The following is an 8639-nucleotide window of genomic DNA, read 5'->3' on the forward strand; positions in this document are numbered from 1 at the left end:
TTAGGCACATTTCCGTGGGCTTGGCCTTACTCTGATCTTACAGATAAGAAAACTGAGGCCTAGATGTTAATTACTTGCCCAGGAACCCACAATAAGTAAATGGTGGAGCCATGTTTCGCATTCATGGGTTCTATCCCAAAGCCATCTTCTCTACACAGTTTGAGTTTCAACTCCAATGTGATGCATGGAATGGCACCATCTGCATCAGTGGAAACCAGTTAAAACTGCAGAATCTCAAGAGCCATCCCAAGCTAACAAGATCCCCAGGTGTTCCCTGTACACCAGTTTGAGATACACTGCTATACCACATTGCTAAAGAGAGAAAAAGTGTCTCTACCCGAGTGGGCAATAGCCTTAACTCCAGTAGTATCAAACTTCATTTAGTTATTATGACTCTTAAACATTGATGGACATGGATGACATCATGACATTGATTTCATTGATGCTCACAGAATATCAAGGAATACATGAACCTTGTTTGAATAGTCAAGAGTGTTTTAAAAAGAAAAGGAGGTGCACTTTTGACAGAGTTCAAGATTAGAAGTCGACAATGAAATGTCTACTACCATCAAATTTTGCAGGAGAAGCTAAACATAAACTGCTCAGTCAGCATGCCCTCTGGTAGATCACAACAAGGAAGCCTAAATATGAAATTAATCTCCAAAGGGAAATCCAGAAACACATTAAAATCTGAGTATCACAAAGCATTTGCCATGAAAATTATCCCAGGCGTTTCTTCCCATTTTTTTTTCCTGGTATTAGTATCTGTGTACTCATCAGAGAGACAAAGAAACAGAAATCTAAAAATCACCCCATGGCCATGCCCCTAACCGTGTTTCCTCCATTCTCCTCTTGGGACTTCAGGAAAATACTTACATGCACCCGGCATGAGTTTAAAGCCACCAGGTCTGGGACTTGAACCGTGGTTGGCCACATGGGAGTCTAGAGCCTTAACCACTATGTCATCTGCTGGCCCCCTTCTTACTTCTCTTTACTGAGTTATAATTAATATACTACAAAGTTCAATTAAAACATACAATTGAATTAAAGTATACAATTCAGTAGTTTTCTGTGTATTCACAAAGTTGTTCAACCATTATCACTATCTAATCTCAGAATATATTCATCATTCTAAAAAGGAACCCCATACCCATCACCAGTCACTCCCCATTTCTCCCTTTCTCCAGCCCCTGGTAACCACTAATATATTGGGTTGTCAGGAAAGTTATGATGCATTTTTACATAGAACAACATAGAAAAATATTTCATGACTTTCCAGATGCTCTAATACTTCAGCCTCAGGATTTTCCTATTCTGGACATTACAAAATGAAATAACATAATATATGATCACTTATGTCTTTTTTCACTCATAATATTTTCAAGGTACCTCCATGTTATAGTATGAATCAAATTTTCATTCCTTTTTATGGCTGAATTGTTTTCCACTCCATAGATACACCACATTTTGTTTGTCCATTCATCAGCTGATGGACATTTGAGTTGCTTCCATTTTTGTCTACTAAGAATAATGCTGCTATAAATACTCATGTATATGCATTTTCATGAACATGTTTTTAATTCCTGGGGTAAATACCTAAGAATGGAATTGGTCAGTAGATAGTCAATGTTTAACATTTGAGAAACTTCCAGACTATTTTCCAAAGTGGCTGTACTATTTTACATTTTTATCAACAATATAATGTGCGAGGGTTCCAATTTCTCCACATCCTCTACTTATTATATGTCTTTTGATCACTGCCATTCTGGTGGAGGTGATGTGAAAACTTATTGTGCCTTTGACTTGCATTTCTCTATCAATGAACAGTGTGACAGTTTTTTACTTACTTATTGGCATCTGTATATCTTCTCCAAAAGTACTTCTATTCAAATCCTTTGCTTGTTTTTTATCTAGGTTATTTGCCCTTGTTTTTCTTTTGATTTATTTTTTTAGAGATTTTTGCTATAGGGCGCGTGCGCTCGCCAGACAGACAGAGAGAGAGACATAGAGACAGAAAGTGAGAAATCACCCCCCAGGGGGGATGGTCACGCCGCAATCCCTTCTCCTCCATTCTCCTCTCACGATTTTTGGCACACATGCACCCGTGTCCAGTGTGAGTTTCAAGCGACTGGGTCTGAGACTTGAACCTCAATCGACTACACGGAAGTCTGATGCCTTAATCACTATACCATCTGTTGGTCCTAAGAGGTATTTGCCTTTTAATAGTTGAATTGTAAGAGTCTTTTCTTCTTACTATTTTTTGAAACTCTAGTCAAGGCTCTCTTCTTGGAAAGCTCTTCTCCCAATTTTTTTTTTTTGCATTTTTAAAATTTTATTAAAATTAATAAAATGATAAACACAGTAACAGGTAAGTGAAAATTTAATACATTAGTTGGCTAATATTTAAAAATGTACATATTCACAAGCTCATGGATTCTTTACTGCAATCAAAATTTTAGTCTATGTAGTCGAAGTCTTCTGGAATGCCAACATTTTTATTAATTTTATTTTCTTCAAGCCCAAATTTTCTTTTGGCCCAAGATTTTATGGAAAATATGTTATCAGTCCATCTGTTAGCAGCTTCTTTGGCTACTTTATTTGCTTGACGTATTTCTTCAACAATTTGTGGGTCATATTCTTTGTATTTTTCCACTTCTGCCTTTAGCTGTTCCCTTTAGTTCCAAAGTGAGGAAAGTTTTTTTTTTTTTTTTTTGCTAGCATGATATGCTCTTCCATCTCATGGCAGCCAATTTTAGCTTTATCAATGCTCTTCTGTAGGTTTTCATGTTTTTGTCTCCTTCAGAAAACTGTGATTCCAGAACCTCCAATTTACATTTCTTGGCCTGAAGAGCTTTACTTAGAAAAGCCCAGCAATAATTGGAAATCCTGTTCCTCTCGCAGTCAACCATGCCGTCATCAACTAAACTCCAAAGGACTTCTTTTACTGACATGGCAGTAATGCCCTTCTCTTTCGGAGCGATCTTCTCCATATCTTTTAACTGAAATATATCTTTTGTCTCAAAAAAAACTTTTGAGACTTTTGTCTCAAAAAAGACTTCTATCATGTACTCAGTCCTTTTTTCTTTGACATGGCACGGGTATGCATCATGAGGGGTGGGTTTGAGTTTGGTTTTCTCCAAAGTTTTTCAACTGAGCCTACATTCTAACAAATCCCTTGGTATCTGGAACCATTATTGTCCAAAGGTCTGGAAATACTTCCACTCTCTTTTTCTGTCTGCCCTGGATTTCTTCTTTGCTTTCACTCTGAGTATTGTGTCTTCTTTCCTACTTTTGTACAATTCTCTCTTCTGTCATCACTAGAACTCATCTGCCACTTCAGTGAATTTACAGAATTAAGACAGAACCTAACGATTGCTCCATTGACCATGCCACAGATTTACTAAGTCTTGTGTAATCCTTTTCCTTGACACTCTAAAGATGATTCATATGCAGGCTCAAATACATGATTCATATGCTCCGTTATACCACCAACCTAAAATGCCCCCTTCTCTAGAAAAGTACTATTCATCATTTACATTATCACAGTCTAGGCTTTTCTTCGAGGCTTTCTTAGCCACCAAAAGTAAAATGTTTCTCCTGGGCCAGCTCTGAATCACAACAGCTAAGACCTGTGGAATCCAGATACCACATGGCTGATCGCAGTTTAAAACCTGGCCCTGGTGGTTTGAAAAACTCTTGAGCATGTGCATATGTGTCCCAAATCCTGACATGATGGAGAAATAGAGGAAGAAGAATTGCAGTATAACCATGCCCCATTGAGGAGAACTTTCCTCTTCTCTCTCTCTCCCCTTACCCCTCTTCTCCTTCTCCCTGGGAAATACATAAGCCATCTTGAAATAAAAATTTTCTATCTATTTTGAAATGAAAAACAGTAATCACAGAGTTCATTAATCAATTAACTTTTTTTTTTGAGAGAGAGATTTGCTATAGGGCATGTGCACTTGTCAGACAGAAGGAGAGACAGAAAGTGAGAATTCACCTCCTGGTAGATGGCTATGCCACAATCCCTTCTCCTCCATTCTCATTCTCCTCTCTGAATTTTGGGCATGCACACACGTCCACTTGGCATGAGTTTTAAACCACCAGATCTGGGACTTGAACCACAGTTGACTATGTGGGAGTCCCAGTAACATAAGCATTATGCCATCTGCTGGTCCTAGTTCATTAATCAATTAACTTCTATATTTAATGAACGCTTCTATATTTTAGAGATATACTAGAAGAAATTATCCCACCCATAGATGGAGTTAAAAATATTAGAATTGTTGGAATGTGTTAATTTAGTAATGGAGTCCTAAAAAATACACATATAACTGGAGAAATGATCTATATTCTGGAAAATATTGACCTGAATGTGTATAACTAAGTTTTGTTGTTAGTTCTTCTCAGAGTCTTTGATATGATGCACATGTTGAGAATCTCTGTAAAAGGGAAAAATAATAAACAATGTTTCCCAAATTGATTTGCCCTTTATCAAAGTGTACCTAATAACATCCACCCCAACAGCATTTTTCCACCATACTCTGGGAACTGCTGAGCTAATTCAATTGCTGCTCAATTCTATCAGCTGGACAGCAGTGAGCAGAAACCGTATTTTCTACTGGAGTAAGAATCTAAATTAGCTTTATTTTAGGATGCCATAAGTTCATAGACATTCTATTAACACACCAAGTTAAAGACAGAGAAATTGTACATTAAATGTGTCCATAATTTTTAAGACCCATCTGGATTTCTGAAATTGGAAGGAAAAAAAAATGCATCTTAGAATTGAGCTAGTGCAGTATGAGGGTTTTAGTTTAAAAGCACCCTCTAGGAAGGTTGAGACTAGTATTCTAAGAATGAGCCTTGACACTCTGTGATCCAGTAATAACAGCTATGATGACTGAAGAGAAATAAAATGTCATAATGACTGTCTTACAATAGACTCTAAAGGAAGCAAGAATGTCATGTGCTGAGAAAAGTGAACAACAGCGATATGGAAAGAGATTTCTCTCACTCTGGAAAAAAATCCCAGCAGCAAATAGTAGAGGTAACACCCAAAATATAAACATCAAGTTATGGGAAGGAATTTTTTAAATAGAAAAGTTCCCTACTTATGTTAAGTGCGAGAAACTATTTAAATTAGCTACTGAATCTTAAGAATTACAACCAGAAAGCTGTTCCTTCAAGAGTGCTGATTACTGTCAGGAAGACAGGTTTGGGACCTACAGTTTTATCTACTGAAACACTAAGTGGTATACTTCAGTTTTTGAATAGGTTTCTGATTTACTGATAGGTTTCTCTAGTGCTAATCAGTTTAACACTAAAACAAAACACAAATGGAAAGATGAGATAAAGCATGATCATCAGTTGGGATTGCACTTGGCATAGCAACACAAGACCTAGTTAGAGTGCTTATTGACCTCCTCATCTAGTTGTTTTGGGTGTTACATTACATAAATTTTATTTCTTCCTTAGGATGTTATCTCAGGAACCCTCCCGACTCAAGCAGGCTTCCGAAGGCTCTTTAATGCAAAACAGCTAAAATTTAAGACCACAATCTAGGTCATAGTAAGTCATGGCAAGCTCTCTGTACAGGACCAGGGCTTGGGGAACAAAGAGAAGAGTTCAAGACTGGGTTGAGTTAAAATAGACTTGATTCTGGGGCTGGCCCTCTAGCCTAGTGGTTAAGGAAAGTGGATCCCACATGACAGACTTCAGTTAGAGTCCCAGCCCTGGTGGCTTGAAACCATGCTTTGCAAAATCATGACAAGATGAAGAAATGGGAGATAAGGGATTGCAGCATGACCATATCCATTGGGAAAGGGGTGCTTCCTCCCTTCCTGGTTCTGTCTCTTTCTGGGAAGTGAAACTGTCCTCTGGCAGTTAAGTACACACACACACACACACACACACACACACACACACACACACTCACACACAGGGCCTCATTCTAAGCTAAAATACTCAAGGTATAACTCTGATAATCTACAGCTGCCCTGAAAGCTACTTTCTTAGAGAGCAAAAGAGGGTCTCAGACAATGTCAATACTACCATCCTCCAAAAAGAATGGAAAGGTCTTGGCCAGGTCTGACCACCATAGAACATCTGCTAAGGCCTAGGTAAGTTGTCTGTTCTAGTCCATTCTTTTGCTAATAAAAGAAAATACCTGAGACTGAACAATTTATAAAAATAAAATTTTATTCAGCTCTAGTTTGAGGTCCAAGGTATAGAAGTCACATCTGGTGAGGGTCTTGCTGGCTGGCTTATAGCAAGGCAGAGGACAAAGGCACATGTGTCTGTGTCCAGGTGTTTCTGTCTTGTTCCCCCATTTTATAAACTCACCAGACTTCTATCACCCCCCCCACACACACACACACACACTGGTAACCTTCATCCTGATCTCCTAAAAACCTCACCTTTCCACACCATAGTCTGATTAGCCTTTACCCTCTTAATCATGTCATAACCAACTCTCAACACATAAATTAGGGGGAAGACATTTAAACCACAGTACAGACCATTCAGAGAAACCACTGGCAAATCCTTTCTAAACTTGCTCCCAAATGATTTAATCTGTCCTCTAAGCATAAGGTTCAAACATCTGGTGAGGGTCTTGCTGGCTGGCTTATAGCAAGGCAGAGGACAAAGGCACATGTGTCTGTGTCCAGGTGTTTCTGTCTTGTTCCCCCATTTTATAAACTCACCAGACTTCTATCACCCCCCCCCACACACACACACACTGGTAACCTTCATCCTGATCTCCTAAAAACCTCACCTTTCCACACCATAGTCTGATTAGCCTTTACCCTCTTAATCATGTCATAACCAACTCTCAACACATAAATTAGGGGGAAGACATTTAAACCACAGTACAGACCATTCAGAGAAACCACTGGCAAATCCTTTCTAAACTTGCTCCCAAATGATTTAATCTGTCCTCTAAGCATAAGGTTCAAACTGTCAGAACTACATGTAATCTTCTTTCCAGAAATGTCTGAGATGTCCAAAGAAAGGAACAGGATTTGTTAGATTTATTAATGTAAGGGTCACCAATCTTAATCTATCCAAGTGATCTAGAAACCAGGGACTAAGTATTCTGTCTCTGGAAAAGTCATAGCATATTTTTCTTCGCAAAAATGCTTCATGACTTTTCCAACAACCCAATATTTTATAGTATGAGAAAAAGGAGGTATTTCATCTTTTTTTTTAAATTCACTCATTTGAAGGGTGATAAGAATGATTAAAACTAGACAGTGGTGAGTGGCAACTTCCTAAAATGCCCTAGCAAAAAACCTTGTCTCTATATATGAGGTAGCAAAATAATGGTATCTCAGAAGAAAGCTCAGTTTCAGCTTCTATTCTTTGTGATCCTCTAAATTAGTGACTCTATGGGCATGGCCTAGAGCAGTGATAATCTCATCTGGAAATAGTTAGGAATGCAAATTTTTGGACCTCCACCCTGGACACAGATAATCATAAACTTTGGCTGTGTAGCCAATTATCAAGCCCTCTAGGTGATTCTGAAGCTCATGTTTGAGATTCACAGCCTTATGAATAGGGAAAATGTAATGGAATATGTGGGGAAGACATACTACCTGGGTGACTGAGGAGCCCAATTAAACCCTTATTAACTGTGTGGCAGACAATTCACCTGTTCCTGACTTCTATTAGCATTGGCTTTTATTCTTATAGACTGACTTCACTGATGAGGGAGTGTGTCCTTAGTTCAAGGTCACCATTGGAGGTAAAGTCAGAGCTCCATCCTGGAGTCTCTATTAATCTTGGATGTCAAACTAAGTCCCTGCTGCTGTGCCTAGGACCATAAATGTTGACAAGGGAACCCTGGTGATCTAATTTATTCCATGTTCTCTCAGATAAATATGAGGAACAAAGCCCACCCCCTTAAACTAAAAACTTTAGTTTTCTTAGCACTTTTCATTTCTGTTATCTCATCCAAGTCTCACAACAACCCTGCAATAGAGGAAGATTAGGCCGGAATCACTCCCATTTGACAGAAGAGAAAACTCATGTTTAGAGCAGCTAATAAATTGGACACAGATTGTCAAGCAGCTATAGTGCTGAAATATGAGCTGATTTATCTGGCTCTAAAACCCACACCGTGTGATTCCCACAACTGGAAATCTACCCCCAAGCAGACTACCCTGGAAGAAAAAGAAGAGAAAATCCATGCAGCCAGAAATAGTGACTCCCGAAAACCTGGCACTCGTACCAGTGTGCGAGTGCTCCTTTAAGAACTTAACACACAAACCCAACAGCTAAGGTGTTCAGCCAAAAAAACGAAAAAAGGAGAGGCATATTTCTAGCCAGCATAATCATTTCTGGACCGAGTCCCACTAGCAGCCTCTAAGGCGAACAGCGGCTCCCTGCCCGCTGCCTAGGCTAAAACTCCTCCACACCCAGGGTTATGACAGCGCAGCTCTGACTCGTGTGCAGGCAAAACCCCAAAACTCAAAACAAGAAGTGAAAAACGTGGAGCCAGGAGAAACCGTCAGCATCCTCCACACCCTTGCAATCTACATAGCGCGCGTTCCAGGGTCTAGCGTCTCCCGGAACACAATCTGTAGAAGCCCGCGGAATGAGGGGGACGTTCCCGCGGACCCACCGGCTCTACTCTT

At 39.3% G+C, this 8639-nt stretch overlaps 1 pseudogene; it reads right to left on the reverse strand.

Annotated features, from left to right (window-relative positions):
- Positions 1–2397: 2397 nt before the first annotated feature.
- Positions 2398–3690, reverse strand: LOC102474044 (meiotic nuclear division protein 1 homolog pseudogene; annotated as a pseudogene).
- Between the last annotated feature and the right edge of the window lie 4949 nt (positions 3691–8639).

This window comes from Tupaia chinensis, unplaced genomic scaffold, assembly GCF_000334495.1.
Source record: "Tupaia chinensis unplaced genomic scaffold, TupChi_1.0 Scaffold000126_2, whole genome shotgun sequence".
Classification (NCBI taxonomy): Eukaryota; Metazoa; Chordata; class Mammalia; order Scandentia; family Tupaiidae; genus Tupaia; species Tupaia belangeri.